This window comes from Lathyrus oleraceus, chromosome 5 (assembly GCF_024323335.1).
Source record: "Lathyrus oleraceus cultivar Zhongwan6 chromosome 5, CAAS_Psat_ZW6_1.0, whole genome shotgun sequence".
NCBI lineage: Eukaryota > Viridiplantae > Streptophyta > Magnoliopsida > Fabales > Fabaceae > Lathyrus > Lathyrus oleraceus.
This window is the reverse complement of record NC_066583.1, coordinates 640,818,727-640,838,095: the sequence shown is the minus strand read 5'-3', so window position 1 is coordinate 640,838,095 and position 19,369 is coordinate 640,818,727. Positions and strand designations below refer to the sequence as shown.

General features: G+C 33.6%; 1 non-coding gene across 1 annotated transcript; it reads left to right on the top strand.

The window, feature by feature from the left end:
* The first annotated feature begins 375 nt into the window (after positions 1–375).
* LOC127088708 (small nucleolar RNA R71) lies at positions 376–482 on the top strand. Its single transcript, XR_007790534.1, has one exon. It is a non-coding gene; the product is annotated as a small nucleolar RNA R71 (small nucleolar RNA).
* The last annotated feature ends 18,887 nt before the right edge of the window (positions 483–19,369 follow it).

Here is a 19,369-nt window from a genome sequence, read left to right as displayed (position 1 = left end):
TGGGGACTCCTGCTAATATCTGACATTCTGGTGCAGTGTGTCCAGGAGTTCCAGATAACTCACAGTTTGGAGTCACGGCAGCCACGGTGGCTGCGGGTGGTATGGTCAAGTTGTCTAACTTTTGAACAAGGGCATCTACCTTTGCATGGACATGGTCAAGGCTACTGATTTCGTACATACCACTTTTTTTGGGACTTTTCTACTGGAGTTCTTTCACCTCCCCACTGGCAATGATTTTGGGCCATGTTTTCAATGAGTTGATAGGCTTCGTTGTATGGCTTGTCCATAAGTGCACCGCCCGCGGCAACGTCTACTGTCAGTCTTGTGTTATACAGAAGCCCATTGTAAAATGTGTGAATGATCACCCAGTCTTTGAGACCGTGATGTGGACATATCCTCATCATGTCTTTGTATCTCTCCCACGCGTCGTAGAGAGATTCTACATCTTTTTGTCGAAATCCGTTGATTTGAGCTCTCAGCATAGTAGTTTTGCTTGACGGAAAATATCGGGATAAGAAAACGTTCTTCAATTCTTCCCATGTAGTAACTGAGTTGGATGGCAAGGATTGCAACCAAGCCCAAGCTCTGTCTCTTAGAGAGAAAGGAAAAAGGCATAGTCTTATTGCATCTTGAGATACACCATTCTCCTTCACAGTGTCTGCGTACTGCACAAACTTGGTCAAATGTTCATTTGGGTCGTCCGTAGGATTTCCAGCAAATTGATGTTGTTGGACGGCTGATAATAATGAGGGTTTCAGCTCGAAATTGTTTCGATTGATAGCAGGAGCAGCAATGTTGTTGTGAGGTTCTTGTGGGGACGGGGTAACGTAGAACTTAAGAGGACGATTCTGTGGTTCCACTATAGCCATGGTTGGTTTTTCAACTGGTTCAGCAGTAGGAAAGAAGATATCGGGAATATCATACCTTTGTTTGTACTCTAGTATTCGGCGTCTTAAATATAAGAAACGCTCTGATTCTGCGATTGGTGGTGCTAAGTTTTCGCCTTGTGAGCGAGTACGTGGCATACAATCGGGGGAAATAAGGGAAAGGAAATTAATTTTTACCTTAGTCTATACTGTGCAACGAAAGAATCGCACTATTTGACTAAATCAAGTCCCCGACAACGACGCCAAAAACTTAATATGTCTCGTGACTGTATATAGAATATAGTCTATCGGGTACTTGACTGCAAGTGCACAGTCTAGTCGTTTTAGTTTTAAAAGATATCGAACCCACAGGAACCGATGGTCAAACTAATGCTACCGACGTTACTATGTTTAGCTAAGGAAATGATTTTTAGAGGTTTGGTTGAACAAAAATTAAATCTAAGGGAAGTTAAGTTTTAAGAAAATACTAATAGGAGGATATCAGTATGCAACGCATTAATCGTCAGGGATTCGATAAGTCACCGATGTATATTTTAAGTATCAAATATCTTTCAGTAGAAAATACTTATTTAAAAGGATTTATCTCACACTCTCGTGATTGTTGATTCAAACTATATCTTTAAGTCAGAATATACGCCCTCGCTGTCCCATTTGAAGTTAAAAATACTTTTTGAAAATAAATAAGTTCTAATTGCTTTTAAAGTGCTCTCGCTGTTTTTAAAATCAATGCCTAGTTTTTACTATCTAGTTCGACCCTCACGCTCTCGCGATTGTCGGTTCTCACCTTAGTTAATTTCCCACTCTCGTGGAAAAATCGTATTAAATAGCTTCTCACTCTTGTGACAAAGTTAATTAAATTTAAATTAAAAACCACAGCCAAAAAGATTGTTTGAGAACAGAAGTTTTACACCGATTATTATTAAATCCCGTCCAATTAAATTGTTTACATACCGATACTGGTAGTTTAGTCAGACATGTTAAATAACGCAAACACAGACGAACATAAACAGATCAACAATAAAGCAAACATGATTATAATAATAATACAGCAATAACAATAATAATTGAATAAAAATCTGGAAATTGGTCTAATAGAATATGCCGAATCTTGAAGTACTTAAGCAGTTCTCCACAGGTCGGTAGGATTCTCCTTCTTCGAAATAATTGCTTAAACTAAATTAAATAAATTGCAGTAGTTCCCCAGTTTAGGAAACTACTACTTTGGCTAAATGAAAAACGGAAAGGGAAAGGGAAAATCAAAGCTCTGAACGGAACGGTAAACAAATTGCGGTAAAAGAAAACAATGTTGCTGAAGAAAAATAAAAGAAAAACAGAATTGTTGTGGAAAAATAAAATGCAGAGAAAGGTCTTGAAAGCTTGATTCAGAGAGGAAAATTAAGTGTTCCCCTAGGTTTCCAACTTCCATCCTTTTATATTCTCCATTTGGTCTTGGCAGTTGAGAGAAATAAGGGTGACTTGGTTGAGTGAGAAATCCACGGGAAAGTGGCTGAGGAACGAGAAATAAGGGCATGTAGATCACTTCTGTTGACAGATTCAATGCGCTGATTTTGACTTTGTGACGGTCGTGATGGGCTTGTGACGGTCGTCACATGCACATGATTTGTATTCTCTGCTTTTCTGTTGTTTTCTCTTCTGTTTCTTCTTTTTTTCCTTCCTTTTCTATACTTTGCTCATTTAAGCATGGGAATTGAAATACCTGCAAAAATAACTCGAACACTTGCTGAATAGTCGGGATATAAATGAAAGTGGTACGATTTTTGAGTGTAAATCGAGGCAAATATACGATGTATTTTCGCATTATCACAAGTATATCTTTTTTCAGGATCGATTGTTGCACCATAGTTAAGTGTTAGTACATACCATGCTTTGGTGCCAACTAAAGGTGATAAAAATACACAATAATGGGGGTTGAATTGTGTATACCAAAAACTCGTTTTGCTTATGATTAAGTAACTTCAAAATCTGTGCAACTTTCAAGTTTGATATCATAACTAATAACAGAAACAAAAATAATAATGATCAGAAGTAAAAGCAAGCAATACATAAAGATAATCCTGGTTCCTCTCTTCAACTGAGAATAGTCTGATCCCCTTGCCTCAACAACAACTTTTCACTATAATAAATAGATCCCACTTTGCTCAAGCATACTTGCAAGAGACTTCACTTGCTAAATCAACCAAGAAAGAGACTCCTGCTCAAGAAACCTTGTGAGAGACTTCTGCTCAATCAACATAGAAGGAGACTTTATTGATCAAGTACAAAGACAGGCGACTTATTTGCTCAAGCATCCAGGCAAGAGACTTCCTCTACTTTAAACAAGTAGTTTAGTAGAATGGTAACCACTATACTTAAATACACAATCAGAAATATAGTACATGTGCAACAACCACAAAGGTTCTTAACCTCTTATGATTTATAAGATATACAAAGATAGGAAATCTTTAGATCTTATGTAATAGCAGTTACAAATAAAAGCTCAGAGTTATGCTCAAGATATTTTATTGCGTTGTTGTACACCTTCTTTCAAATCTTCAGCTTCCTTTTATAGAGGTAGAGAAAGAGTCATTTGAGGGTTTGAACATAAGAGAAAACTTAGTGAAGAAGCATGCTAAGATATATGTTAGATGATATATTTGTTTTGAAGCATTGTCCACTGGATAATGGTATTATTCACAGCACCTTTCGAAGTACTAAGTATCTAACAAAAGGTAGAACAAACTGAAGAGGTCACATCATAATTCCTTGAGCCTTGAAAAATAAAACCCTAGTTGACTCTGTCCAGAAATTTGGGGCTTTTACAAGACAAGTATGCTTTGGTACAGTGTACGAATCAGAGGCTTTTCAAGCCTTCAGAGTCTGAGTTGTTACCAGAGGTTGGAACACATGACCAAAGTCTGAACCTTCAGAGGTTGATGAACACATTCAGAGTCATCAAATTCTAATCAATCAGAACTAAAATTATATTGCTTCTCCGTATATGTTTCAATCAGGATTAATTTTTATGCTTGTGATCCATCACACTTGAACATATGTTAGTGTACTCATTTATTCTTGAAGTACTTTATTATCATCAAAACCCAAGGGATATGAATAATCTTGTTCTAAAAGATGTTTGTCATTTGGTGTGAGATCTGAAAGTATTTGAGTAAGTAGAGAAGCCATTGACCTTCACAAGTTGTTTGGGCAATGCTTAATACCCTGCCTCTAATGATGATCGAGACACCATAGCTTATTTTTGGATTTTCCAGCTAATGATGGATTTTCCAAGAAAGAAACAAATGTATGTAGAGGATCTGCGTGTTTAGGACATGCCCCGAGTCAGAATCAGAGAAGCCTTTGAGGCACAAAGTTGGGGATAATATGAAGAATAAGCATTGACCTGGATTGTTGTTTTTGTGTCTTAACACATGTAGACCATCTAGCATATGTTTGTCAGTAGGAGCATCAAGGAATTGGTTGAGTTTACTTAATGCATAAGCTATCTCAGGCCTGGAGCGAGTAAGGTACAATAATCTGCCAATGAGCTTCCTGTATGCAGTAGGTTCTGAGAGAGGTTTTCCATATGTTTGGTGAAGTTGCAGATAAGGTTGCATTGGTGTATTGCAAGGCTTAGCTCTAATGAGACATGCATTAAGAATTAAGTCTAAAGCATACCTTCTTTAAAGTGAGATGCCATTTTTAGTTATAGTCACCTCAAAACCTAAGAAGTGTTTCAATACTTCTAAGTCTTTTATACTGATTGTCATCCTAGAGAGCTTTGAGTTGCCTAATTTCTTTAAGGTTAATTCCTTCTGAGAACAAATCATCCATATAAACAAGAATGATTGTAAAGCCTTTGAAATAATTCTTAGTGAAAAGTGAATAATCAACTATTGATTGGATGTATCCTGATGAAGTGATTTTGTCAATGAGTTTGGTGTTCTATTGCTTGCTTGCTTGCTTCAAACCATGTAGTGATATTTGCAATTTGCATTCAAGATTAGGTTGTGGCAAGTCAAGACCTGGAGGGGCCTTCATGTAGACCTCTTAATTGAGATTTCCATGAAGAAAGGATGTGTTGACATCATGTTGAAAGAGTGGTCAATTCGAAACCGCTGTAATGTCCATGAGAACTCCGATTGTAGTCATTTTTACTATATAACTGAAAGTGTGCATATAATCCAACCCTTCAATTTGTGTGAATCCTTTTGCAACCAAATGTGGCTTGTATCTCTAAACTATACCATTGGCATGCAATTTCAATTTTAACACGCATTTGTATCTAATGGTTTTCTCGTGTGAATGAAAAGGAACAAGATTCAAAGTATTGGTTTTAAAGTGACCAACTAACTCAGTCTCAATAGCATCCCTCCAACTAGCATCACATACAGTTGTCTCATAAGACTGAGGTTCACTAATGGTAGACAAATTTAGAATGAAATGATTGTTTGCAGAAGAGAGTGAATCATATGATATGATTGATGATATATGATACTTACATCTAGAAGATGAATTGGGAGCATCTTCTTCCGAATTGTGGATTGTATTGGAGAGAAGATCGCAATGGTCATATTGTAGGTATGTTGGAGGGTGAACATGTCTAGTAAATTTTATGACAGGTAAATTAATCTGTGGAGTGGGATTGGTATCATGATTGGTTCCCGGTATAATGTTGGGATTTGGAATTGGTGGTGATGATCCATAAATCAAATCAATTGAAGCATGTGATGTGAGATTTGAAGTATTTGGCATATCGTGATGTGTGATAGAAGTAGTGGGGGTAGGTTTGTATTAGTTTGTATGGTTGGATATGTATAGGTGGTTAAATAATTCATCTAATATAGTAGGATTGTAATCATTAGATTTAAAACCAGTTACATAAGCATTAAATGAACCTTGCTTATAAGGAAAATATTGTTCAAATAAAATAACATCTCTTGATATAAACAACTCTTTACAATGAAAGTCAAATAAGATGTGACCTTTAGTCCTAGATTTATATCCTAGATAGGTGCATTTTATGGACTTATAGTCCATTTTCTTTCTATTTTCTTTTAAGGTGGATGCATAGCATAATGACCCAAAAACTTTAAAGTTGGTAATGTCCGGCAGTTTGTTGTACATAATTTGATAAGGTGACTTGTGTTTTAAGAAAAATTAAGGCAATATATTTATGATATGTGCAACATGAACAACAACATGAGCCCAAAAAACATGAGGTAAATGAGCTTTAAGTAAGATGGCTTTAGTTATGCCAAGAATATGTTAGTGTTTCCTTTCAACAATACCATTTTGTTGAGGAGTACCAACATAATATGTTTGATGAATTATGCCTAAATATTTGTAAAAATCTGTGAGAATGAACTCACTACCGTTATCAAATCTAATTCATTTTATGTGAAGATTGGATTGAGTTTTTATCATTGACACAAAGGACTTAATGATGGATGATGTCTCAGATTTTAATATCATGAGAAATAGTCAGGTAAACCTACTTTTGTCATCCACAACAATTAAGAAGTATATGTATCTCATCATGGATGATATGGATAAAAGACCCCAGATATCCATATGAACTAAATCAAAAATAAAATTAGAAACATTAGAACTAAGAGAGAAATGAAGCCTCTTTTGCTTAGCATAACAACAAATATCACAAGGAGAAGTATGAGTAAAAATTTTGATAAAAAGAATTTTTTTATTAAGCTCAAACAATTTTACATGTGAAGTGTGACCAAGTTTTAAGTGCCAAAGATTACAATTGTGAGATGTATATATGGTATGAGGATGTATGGCATTAATAGAATGATCAGGTAGAGCATTGTGCAAGGTAATAGATGAAGAAGTCAAGAGATACAATACACCATTATTTTTTATTAAGCTAAAACAATTTTGCATGTGAAGTGTGACCAAGTCTTAAGTGCCAAAGATTACAATTGTGAGGTGTATATATGGTATGAGGATGTATGGCATTAATAAAATGATCAGGTAGAGTATTGTGCAAGGTAATAAATGAAGAAGTCAAGAGATACAATACACCATTCGATTTATTTTGCCAAAGTATCTCCTTGGAGCATGTATCATGTATTATACATAAATATGATTAAAAAGCAATTGGCAATTTAGGGACATATATGAGATTAAAAGTGAAATCGGGAAACACGTATATGATATAGAAAGACTGGTCAAATTGTATGGTTCCTGCAAAATTGGTAGTTACTAAGGCTCAATTTGGTAATTTAATAGTAATGGGTTTTATTCTCTTCATGCACTAAAAACAATTTCTAGTGTAACACACATGGTCACTTGCACTGGTGTCTAAGAAGAAAGTTTCAAGTTTATAAGAGTTAGGGATAGTGCATATGATACATGTGCCTAGATCATGTTGGATTTTCAAATGATTGATGCTGTGAGACTATGAATGAGATGTTCCTTGAAGGAGTTCTAACAAGGATTTGTGTTGATCTGATGTAAAAATCAAATTACTGTATTCCTGCTAATTTTCTTCATTGAACTCAACTTAATGCTCTTCTACTTTATCTATCATGGCTGCATAATTGTTGACTGCGTCATCTTGCTTTCAATATGGGGAAAATCATGCTTTTTGAAGTAAGAATCAATCGTGTGGTTGGTCATGCCACAATAAATGAAAACTCGTGTGCCTCTACCTCAACCACTAAAGGATCTGCCACCTCTATTACCTTTACCATGAAAACTAAGATTGAGCTTAAAGTGAGAACTCTGATTCTGATTTGAAGTAGGAAAAGCTAACAATTTTGGTTTATCAATAGGTAGAATAATTTGTCTTTCTTGTTGAACAAGTAAAGTATAAACTCTGCAAATGTTGGCAAGAGGATCCATCAACATGATTTGTGACCTAACAGTTAAGTATTGATCATTCAAGCCTTTTAGAAATCGTATAACTTAATCTCCATCTTTGTATGTACGTATTTTAGTAATGACTTGACAAGTGACATCATAAGAACATTCAGGAATTGGACGAAAATTATCTAATTCTTGCCATAATTTCTTGAGTTTGGTATAATAAGAAGAAATGGAAGAATCACCTTGTTTCAATGTGCAAATTTTTTCCTGAATATCAGAAATTCTAAAAACATCTTCTTGATAGAAACAATCATTCAATTCAATCCACATTCCAGCAACATTATTCATCCACAAAATGCTTTGAGTTATCTATGATTCAACTGACTTGTTGATCTATGACATGATCATGGTGTTGCACAAATCCCAAAAAATGGATTTGTGATCTGCATCTAATGGTCGAGGAAAACTATCATTGATGAAATGCAGATTGTTCTTGGATCTTAGTGCCATTGTCATGAATGACGACCAAGAATGATAATTATTGCTTAAGAGTAAAGGAGAAACGAGAACAAAAATTGAATTTTCATTACGATGCATGAAATATAGATTGAGAGTATCAGTTTGATACAATCAAGCTTTGAGATGAACGAAAGAAAAGACGTTCAAGTTTCTCATAACTAAAAAAATGCCAGTTGATACAAGAGCATGTAGTTGCTTATATAGCTAGCAACTACTAACTAATTAATAAATAACTTGAAATTAGTTATTTTTTCATGTAGTTGCTTATATAGCGAGCTTGAAATTAGTTATTTTTTCGGTTTTGATTTTTTATCAACTAGTTTAAACATTCTTTTCTTCTCTGTTATATTTAACATAACAAGTAAAATTTAAACAAATTAGAGTGGAAGAATTTATTAAAGGAGAGGATAAATTGGTTATAGATATGGTTTTGTAGAGGTTGCTGCATATGTAGTTGTTTTGCTCCCATCTTGGTTGTGTCTGCTAAGATCTTCAATTTCCAAGGATGGATAAATTGGTTTTAAGTGAATGCTATTGTATATATATAGATCACTATAGTGTACATTAAAGCATCTTATTTAGACATATACTCTTTCATTCTCATATTATATGTCTTTTTAAAAATATTTTTAAAGCAATTAAATTTTTAAGAAAATTATTAGTTAGCTTGAATTTAATATTAAAAACCATTAAAACATTTATAAATAATAATATTAATTACACATAAATAAAAGTAAACAAACAATAAAGTGTGTGCTATTAAAGTGGTAAAATTAATAAAAAATAATTGCTCGAGTTGTTTAATTAAAAAATAAGGAATACATTTTTAAAAACAATTTTTCTAACTCCTTTTGCAAATGAGTAAAATCCGTGGAGCGTTATAAAATATAAAGTGACAAAATTTATATAAGTTCAATTAAATAAATAAATAAATGTTTTGTAAAAAAATTCCTAACACTTCTCTTAATTAAATGAAAATATTATTTAAAAAGTTAATAAATACTATTAAATTCTAAAACAATTAATGTAAGATTAGAAAATATTATAAACATAAAAGAAAGTAGTATTGTCCAAAGATAAATGATGGTTTTATTTTATTAGGAGAGTGGGTGGGGAACATGATCTTTACTATATTCCAATCTACAAATATTAATTGCCCATAAGGCATTTAAAAATATTGTCTAGAAGAAAAGGGTTAATTAAGTAATTTAAGTGATAAATGTTGAACATGGTCAAGCCATCGAAAGAGATTCATGAATGTGATAGGCTGCTTTATTGTATGCGACATGGGCTGCTTTTCTTCCATCTAGAAGTCAAATTTAATTAGAAAAAAACAAATTAAATACTAATACAATACACCACTTGGGTGACTTTATGATGTGATTTAGTGTAAATCTAAATCAAACTAATAATGTATTTGATTACGGATTATCCAAAAAAAACAGTGGTGTTTTTGTTCAAAAACAGTGATTTCATTTTTATTAGTAAGAAAGTGTTTTAATTAAATATTGAATTTGATTAAGCATTTTTCAAAAATAACTACTATTTAAAAAAATCAAATGACGATATTTTTAAAATATATATCAAATTAATCATTTAAAATAATAATAATAATAATAATAATAATAATAATAATAATAATTCTTCGTCAACAATAGAATGTCTCATTATGTGATATGTGCATCAAATTTTTGTTTTAAAAGTTATTACATGTGACACATGCTGTTGTGTGATACTAATGCAATAAAAATAAGATAGCATAATTACGTATTTTTCTAAAGATTGTATGCATGCGTTAGTGCTATTGACATCATATATGAGTATGTATCACATGTATTGACGTAGTAGAACATTCTCTAAGTGACGAATTTCTGATGTCATCATTAAGAAATCAACATTATTATTGATAATAAGTATTAGAAAATTTAAAATACAGTATTTATATTTATTACACTCTCTGATTACTATTATAAGTAATTTTTTATATATATACTTACCTGTTAATATATTTAATTCATATATAGATTAAATATATTAATTGTCAATATATAAAAAGAATCAAATTATTCATAATAATGATAATAATAATAATAATAATAATAATAATAATAATAATAATAATAATAATAATAATAATAATAGGAGGGAGTACATGCATCATGCAATCTTTTATTTCTCTAAATGTTGTTGATATATTGTGATTTTTTTACGAAAATGACCCTGTTTTTCAAGAAAATTCCCAAAATAACTCTGGTTTTAAAAAAAATCCCAAAGTACCCCATTTTTAGAAGGAAGCGTCAATCCAATTGGCACTCCTCTTAAAAATTGAATGGAGACGCCAATTGGATTGACTATGGCACATGGTGCAGCCAATCCAATTGACGCTCATGTGTATCAGTTGAGAGGAGGCGCCAATTGGATTGACACCTTAGTGTAAAATGCAATTTTTTTTTGTTAAATGGTCTACGTGATACATAATTTCGAAATAGGACCAATTGATATTAATAAAAATTCTCGTTTACACAAAAAAAAGCCTAATGGTGATGATCGGGATCACCTAACTGACCTCCGGTCCCACATCCCCTAGCTACCTTAACCCACGTTGATGATTCAACACTGGTGTTTGAGCATCTGAGGGGCTAGGAACGTCACTACCAACTACAGGAGATGGAATGTTGAGATAGTCAGATAAATCGACATAAGGTTGAATCATCGGGTCCATGTGGACATATTCGTGGACCCGAGTATGGAACCTTGAAACATCCTATAAATGAAAGAACAAAAAACTTTACTAAGTTGATATGTTATTAAAAGGTACTATATTAAAACAAATAACAAAACAATAAAACGCTTACATAAGTTATTATGTTTGCAATTGTTCCTCTGTGTGATTCGCCCATTGTGAGGATATACATTTTGTCGGGGATGAAAGCGGTTGGTGCAGATGAAACTACAAGAAGTTGTTACAGATGAAATTGTAGCAGAAGTAGTGAGTGATGGTGTGGAAGAAGTGTTGATGGTGTGGATGAATTTATAGGCAAACGAACAGGAACATGGAAAATTGTGTTTGCATGTGGTAGCCAAATGAATTGGCACCCATGTGCATTTTGTACATGGTGTCGCCATTCAAATTGGCGCCTCCATAGGGACATGTATGACACACCTAGGTCTGATTGCTTGGTTTCGAGGTCTGCATGCACGCAAGACATGGTGTCGCCGAATGGATTGGCGCCCATGTGCAAGGACTGTAAGGAGGCGCCGATTCATTTGGAGTGTGTGCGTGCATGTGTGACACGTGACTGTCCTCTCTCTTGCATGCTGGACATGTCACTTCTGACTAGCTTGCATGGTTAACACATCATTTCGGACTAGCTTGCATGTGCGACACATCACTTCGAACTAGCTTGCATGTGAGACAAATCACTCACCTATTTAAGTGTCTTACTATCAACATCCAAGACTCAACCCACATTCATTTGCAGCAAGAAAATAGTTTTCATCCGCACAATGTCATCTTCACTGAAATATAGTGTCAACGTTCACTGCAATGGTGAAACATACGAGTCTGAGTTATACGAATTTTGTTTTTGAAACCTCGATACCATTCGACTTACGATCAAGAGAAATGCAACCTTCTTGCATTTGAAAAAAAGAATACAATCCTGTATAGGATCGGGTAATGTGTCAAAGATCACGTATCAAAATCCAATATTTTTTTAGAACAGTCAATGCAAGTTTTTCCCGCTTAAGGTACGGGATGATGAAGAAGTTGAATACATGTTTGTTAGTCATGAACATTCAGGCTGCAATTGTATTGGGTTGTATATTACTCTTCAACCATGTATACCATTTCAGCAGTCTCAAATAACTAGTCAGGATGAATCTGGTGAATTTGATCCACAATGATCAAATGACGTCAACCCAGAAGCAAAAGCATAAGTGAACGTCGTTGATGAAGAAGAAGAGGAGATCGACATACATGTCGATCATATGCTGAACAACATTGAAGATGATGATCAACCACCGTCAATACCTCCTAGTCATGTTTACAATCCGCCTCAACATATGACAAACATGCATCTGCATGATAATGAAACATCCAACAGTGTTTTCTATAACCCATATCCACGATCAGAAGGCGAACTAAAGGTGGGAGACATGTTCCGTACCAAAGAAGAATGTGTGCGAGCTATCAAAAAATTCCACATGAACAACTCTACTGATTTTACAATGAAACGCACTGATTCGAGAAGGTATGTCATCGAATGTTGTAACATCCTTTGTAAGTTTCGGTTGGCTGCGTCTTACAAAAAGAAAAATGACTCTTGGGAGATAGCTTCAATAGACCCACCTCACAGTTGCATTGCAACTAACATTGAACAAGATCACCGTAAATTAAGGGCTGCATTGATATGTCAAGATATTCTGTCGTTGCTTAATAAAGATCCATCAGTGAAGGTGAGTATAATTATATCTCATATCAGAACAAGATATAATTATACTCCATATTACAAGAAAGCCTGGATTGCGAGGACAAAGGCTGTTGAACCGGTATTCGGCAACTGGGAGGATTTATACAAAGAATTGACACGGTTTTTATGGGAACTAAAAACATATGTCCCAAGAACTGTGGCAATTATGGAGACATTGCCAACAATGCTGCCAGACGGAACCTGTATTACAGGTAATAAAATCTTTCACCGTCTCTTTTGGGCGTTTGACCCATGCTTCAAAGGTTTCGCATTTTACAAACCTATTATTCAATATGATGGCACTTGGTTATACGACAAATACAATGGTACTTTGCTTATGGCGGTTGCACAAGACGGCAACAACAATGTCTTTCCCATTGCCTTTGCTCTGGTTGAAGGTGAAACGGCTGGTGGATGGGGTTTCTTTCTTCGACATCTCAGAATGCATGTGGATCCACAAGCCAATCTTTGTTTGATTTCTGATAGACATGTTTCCGTTGAGAGTGCCTACAACAACCATGACAACGGATGGCGTGATCCTCCTTCTACCCATGTCTATTGCATTAGACATGTTGCACAAAACTTCATATGTGCAATAAAAGATAAGAATCTTCGCAAGAAGGTGGTGAATGTTGGGTATGCTCTAACTCAGTCATCATTTCAATATTATCGTGATGAAATTAGATTGTCTAATGAAGACGCGGGAAGATGGTTGAATAACATACCAGTAGAGCAGTGGGCAAGGGAATTTGACGGAGGTTGTTGATGGGGCCACATGACAACAAACCTTGTGGAATGCATGAACGGGATATTCAAAGGAATTAGAAACCTGCCAATAACCACCTTGGTAAGAGCGGCCTATTATAGGTTGACTTATACGTTCGCAACCAGAGGTGAAAGATGGAGTGCGATGTTAATGTCTGGGCAAGTATTTAGTGAGTGTTGCATGAAAGTCATGAAAGAGGAGAGCATCAAAGCTAGCACACACGTTGTAACAGTCTTTGACCGTCATAGACAAATTTTCAGTGTCCAGAAAACAATGGACCACAACGAGGGGAAACCAAATTTAGCCTATGTTGTTAGACTAAACAGAAGTTGGTGCGATTGTGGAAAATTTCAGGCCTTTCGCATTCCTTGCTCACATGTCATTGCAGCATGCGCATATACTCATCAAGACGCTTACAACCATTTATTTGATGTGTACAAGGCCATCACCGTCATGAATGTATATAATAAAAGCTTCTCGGTGCTACCAATGGAGGAATACTGGCCTCCATACTAAGGTGATATAGTTTGGCACAACGACGAGATGCGTAGAAAGAAAAAAGGAAGGCCAAACAACACACGTATCAGGACAGAAATGGATTCGACAGATAAAATGATAAGATTATGTAGTATTTGTCGTCAACCAGGACACAACAAGAACAACGGTCCCAATCGAGGAGCATCATCTGGGTCATAAGCTTTTTGTAACATTGTATTTCTGTAACCTTCAATTATTATATATCATAAAGTTTTTGTTACAACGGGGTTCACAACAAACATCAGTACAAAATAAGCTAACTGAAAACAGAAATATTTCTAACTGATTACAACAATCAAAGTGATGTCATCTCGACCGAACATCATTTCCCTAGCATCCTTATCAGTTTTCATTCGCACCCAACCAAAGATATTGTTGAGTCTCTCAATACTTCTAATTTTTTCCCTTCTGGTATTTTCCCATCTAACCAAAGAACCAGCTCCCTCTTCAGTTGATCGAACGTAGTGATGTTCCAGAACATCATCAGCATCTGAGGCTTGTCTCTCGCATAAATCACCTTTCTGTATCGACGACGAACACCAAACATGATTGCCAAATGATGAAATGAGATGTGGAAAAATGATTCACACAACACATCTATTTATAACAAAAAAATTGTATTTTACACTGAGGTGTCAATCCAATTGGCGTCTTCTTTGTAAAAATACACATGGGCGCCAGTTGGATTGGCTGCACCATGTGCCATAGTCAATCCAATTGACACCTCCATTCAATTTTTAAGAGGAATCGCCAATTGGATTGGCTGCACCATGTGCCATAGTCAATCTAATTGACACCTCCATTCAATTTTTAAGAGGAATCGTCAATTGGATTGACGCCTCATCTTAAAAATGGAGTACTTTGAGAATTTTTTTGAAATCAGAATTATTTTAAAAAATTTCTTGAAAAATTATATTATTTTTATAAAAAATCTTATATTGCACTATCGATTAATGTAATAATTTATATTAAATTAAGAATTATATATTACGTAATGAATGTGCTAGGACATATTAATGAACGTTATGAAATATATGCGTTTTGCTTTTTATTTGTAAATTGAAATTGGCATGCAATCAACTTTCTAAACACAGTATATCTGACACATTTCATTGTAATGTTATGTTCTTTTATTTCTTCAAAAATTAATTTACATAAAGTTAATAATCGTAAATTATTAAATAAATCGATTAGTCAAATCATTAAAATTTGTAATTTTAAATTATACAAATTCAATTGTTTAATTTATTATCATAATTATACTGCTTAATGAATATAAAATTTATTAATCACCATAGTGATCAAATACATAAAAATTTACTATTGAATTTTGATTATGAACTTTAATTTATTATTTTATTTTGAAGTGAAAGTGTACCGTATAATTTAGAATTTCTAGCAAGACAGTTCCTAGCAAGACAATTTAGAATTCCTAACATTAAGGACCATTGTGTATTTGCTTTAATAGGATTCCTAGCAAGACAGTTTCTAAAACTCCTTATGAATTATAGTCAGGAAGGAAACCTAGTTTAAAGTATCTTCATGTTTATGAATATCAAGCAAAAGTAAAGGTGTATAATCCACATGAAAAAGTATAACTTTATTGTCCTAATCATAATATGAGAATAATTGAGTCTGTAATGCTCGGTTTATTGAAAATGGTCAATTCAGTGGGAGTGAAAAATCACATCAAGTGGATATTATGGAGATTTATGGGTAATCTTCTTCACCGAAATAAACTCTTCATGTTGTTTCCCACCTAGTTGTGTTATCGTTATACAATACAAGGAGATAACAAATGATTATTCGCTTCAGCATGAATGTGACTTGAGCATTGATGAGGATCCAGTCTCGTTCACACAAGTCATGGGAAATTGCAAAGAAGGTTCTTAGATACTTACAAGGCACCAAATATTAGATGCTCACATATGGAAGGTAAGATCACCTTGAAGTGGTTGACTACTCGGATTTAAATTTTGTAGAAAGTGCGGAATTAAGAAAATTCATATGTTTTCTTCAGACTGGAAGAGCAATATCATAGAAGACTGGAAAACAATCTCTAATTGCTACTTCTATTATGGAGACAAAATTTGTGACATACGTTGAGGCTATAATTCAATCATTGTGGTTGCCGAATTTTACTTTAGGACTTAATATTGTCGAGAGTATAGTTGCCGCTAAGGATTTATTGTGATAATTCTGCAAATGTCTTCTTCTCTAAAAATGACGAGTATTCAAAAATTGATAAACACATGAAATTGAAGTACTTATCAATGAAAGAAGAAATGCAGAAATAAAAAGTTTCAGTTGAACACATTGATACATATTTAATGATAACAGATTCGTTAACTAAATGGTTTGTTGCCCAATACATTTTTTGGCCATGTAGAAAGGATGAACATTGTGTAAAAGCCCTTGTTAACATTATAGTATAATTGATATATATACAAGTATAGTTTAATGTTTGTATTGTATGACACTTGTGAATTCAATTAAGATTATGTTTCTGCTTAGTTTTGTTATCCATATTATGTTGTATACATTATTGTTAATATATGATGAGAAATGTCTCTTTAAAGAGACATGATAGACACATTATTGTATCACTTAAAGTTATTTAAATTGGATTAATTTCTAATACATGGAAGGAATCAAGTTGATGAATAACTTGTGACCGCTATGATCCGATTATTTCACTTTATTAAAGATAATTACTTGGTGCTTTCAATGAATGGTGCATAAACATGGTATAAGATTGAAACATCAAGTTGTCACATGATTCAAGTGGGAGATTGTAGAATTAATTTATTAGTCCATTAAAAATGACTCATGTAAATAAAATTTTGGCTTTAAATAAAAGATATATTAATGTGATGATTGTTTGAACTTGATGATAATTAAGCCAATGGGATTTTTATTTTGAATTTCAAAATAAAACTTAAATTTATCTTCTCTCTCTCTTCATGGCTATTGGGACATGAGTGTTAGGATGGGATGGGACTGTTAGGATGAGATGTGATTGTTGGAATAAGATGCCTATAAATAGGCACCATTTGGAAAGCAACATTAATTTTTTCTCTCTTTATGATTTCTCACAATCAAATGAACATAATATTCTCATCATCAAATATACACATAAAAAAAGAAGGAAGAGAGAAAAGAACAATTCAGATCCAATACCAAGAACTAAACAAGAACCCACATCATGGATACAGATACGTTTTCTTAATGGTTTTTCATAGAAATTAGAACACTGTGAAAATAATGATATCAAGATCTTAAAATTGTTTTTCTAACACATGCACCAGACAATGCATGCAACAAAAACAACATAGGAGCCACATGCAATCACACATGCTCTTAAAGATTGCATACATGTGCCACTTTGACATCACACATGAGCATGCGCCACATGCATTGACGCCTAAGTAAAAAAAAAGTTCATGCACCACATGCAGTGGAGCATCCTCTAAGGGACGATTTTTTTTGTTTTGTTTGAAAAGTGGTTAGTTTGAAATATATTTTAAAAATGTGGTTATTTGAGAAATATTTTTTAAAATAATGGTTATTTTTTATTTAAAAAATCGATTACGCAAATAGTTTTTCGTTATCAAATAATTTAACTGCTAAATTCACACACTTTAAAAATAAAAAGAACCATAGATTTTCAATTTTAATTTGAAAATTCTATAAATTAATGTTCTTGTACACTAAATTAGCAACTTCAATTTAATAACGGTTGAAAATATAAAATTTTAAGTTTGAAGTCTGACTATTTTGAAAAAGTAAAAAAAAAGTTCAATCTTTGACGAAAAATGCAATGCTCAACTACATATTCGAGTATCTCAAAATGGTGGAAAGAAATTATAAATTCAAAAAACTAACAAACGGCAAAGAGGGGGAACTTAAGAAGACTCAATTGTTAAGGGGGTTTCATTCTTCTTTCCAAGGCTATTCAAAATAACAAATTAAAAAAAAGATAATAATCTCAAACATGGCACGTGAAGTGAGTGATTTATGTTTCTTCCTCATTTAACACATATATTTAGAGAATTGCTAATCTCACCATAAGTAGTGGAAAAATACCCTATAAAACTTCTAAAATGTCCATCAAATTCTAAAATATCCATCCAATTCTGAAAATGTATCTTTGGATGCACTCTGCGTCTCACTGAAACATTTATCAATTGAGTCTCACCCCATATTTTTGCAAAAATTTAGTATGGAGAGACATCTCCGAACTCACCATCTCAATTTGTTCTTAATTTAACAACTTAATGACTTTTCTGGAAGTGCATTTCCGGATTTGTGAGGCGAGAATTTAAAAATCTGTTGCCTTTGCATGTCAGTCAATTCCGGAGGTGCATTTTCGGAACTATCAAACTTGATTTTTAATAAAACAACACCTTGCATAATCAAACACCATTAGAATTTTTTTCTCAAAACCCTTACAAAAAATATTTTCATTCTTAATAAATATTTCCACTCCAAAACTTCAATCTTGTGTTTTATCACATCAAAAGGAGAAAAAGAAGTTGAAATTCAAGGTACAGATAGTTTATTCCATTCCTCATTGTTCACATTAATCTTGTTTTCTAACTAAAAAAGTTACGTTGCGTCTAGAAATGCATTTCCAGATTATATATGAACTCATCCAAAGATGCATTTCCAGATTCGTTATGTGTTAATTTTTAATATGCTTTTGAATATTTTGTGTTATTGTTTGTATTAGATATGATGCACCCTGATGTTTTTCCCAAACCTATTGTGTCGACGGATCTTAAAAACATGTTGATGTGAAGGAGGTAGATGTTAGTAACCAAATTAGAAATGAACAATAGTTTAAGTTTTATGATAATATGCTTCAATGGATTCACGCGGAGGTATCCAAATTGGGGTTTGGTGTTGTAATCGAAAGATGCAATAATGGTTCTGATTGAAGAATTGTATTTGTAACAATGAGATATTAAAGAAGTGGGAAGTATTAAACTCATGTCAGGAAATTCAAATAAGATGACACCGGTTCAAGAAAATGTGAGTGTCCTCTTAAGTTGTGTGGTTATCTTTTGTTAAATAAAAAATAGAGATTTTATGTGATTTGTGGTTTGCATAACCATGACATGTGTGACAAGTTAGTCGGGCATCTAATTGTATGTCGCCTTATGTTGGAACATAAGGAGATCGTTTCAGAGATTTATGTCAAATACCAAACAAGTGTATAATATTTGTATCCATAACAACAAGGTGATAAGGGAGAAGATGGAATAATTTCCAAAGCTAGCATGATAGTGGAAATAATAATGAATGCATGGAGTGTTATAATAAATTCTTCTACAAAAGAATTATATGCCAATGTTGTTATA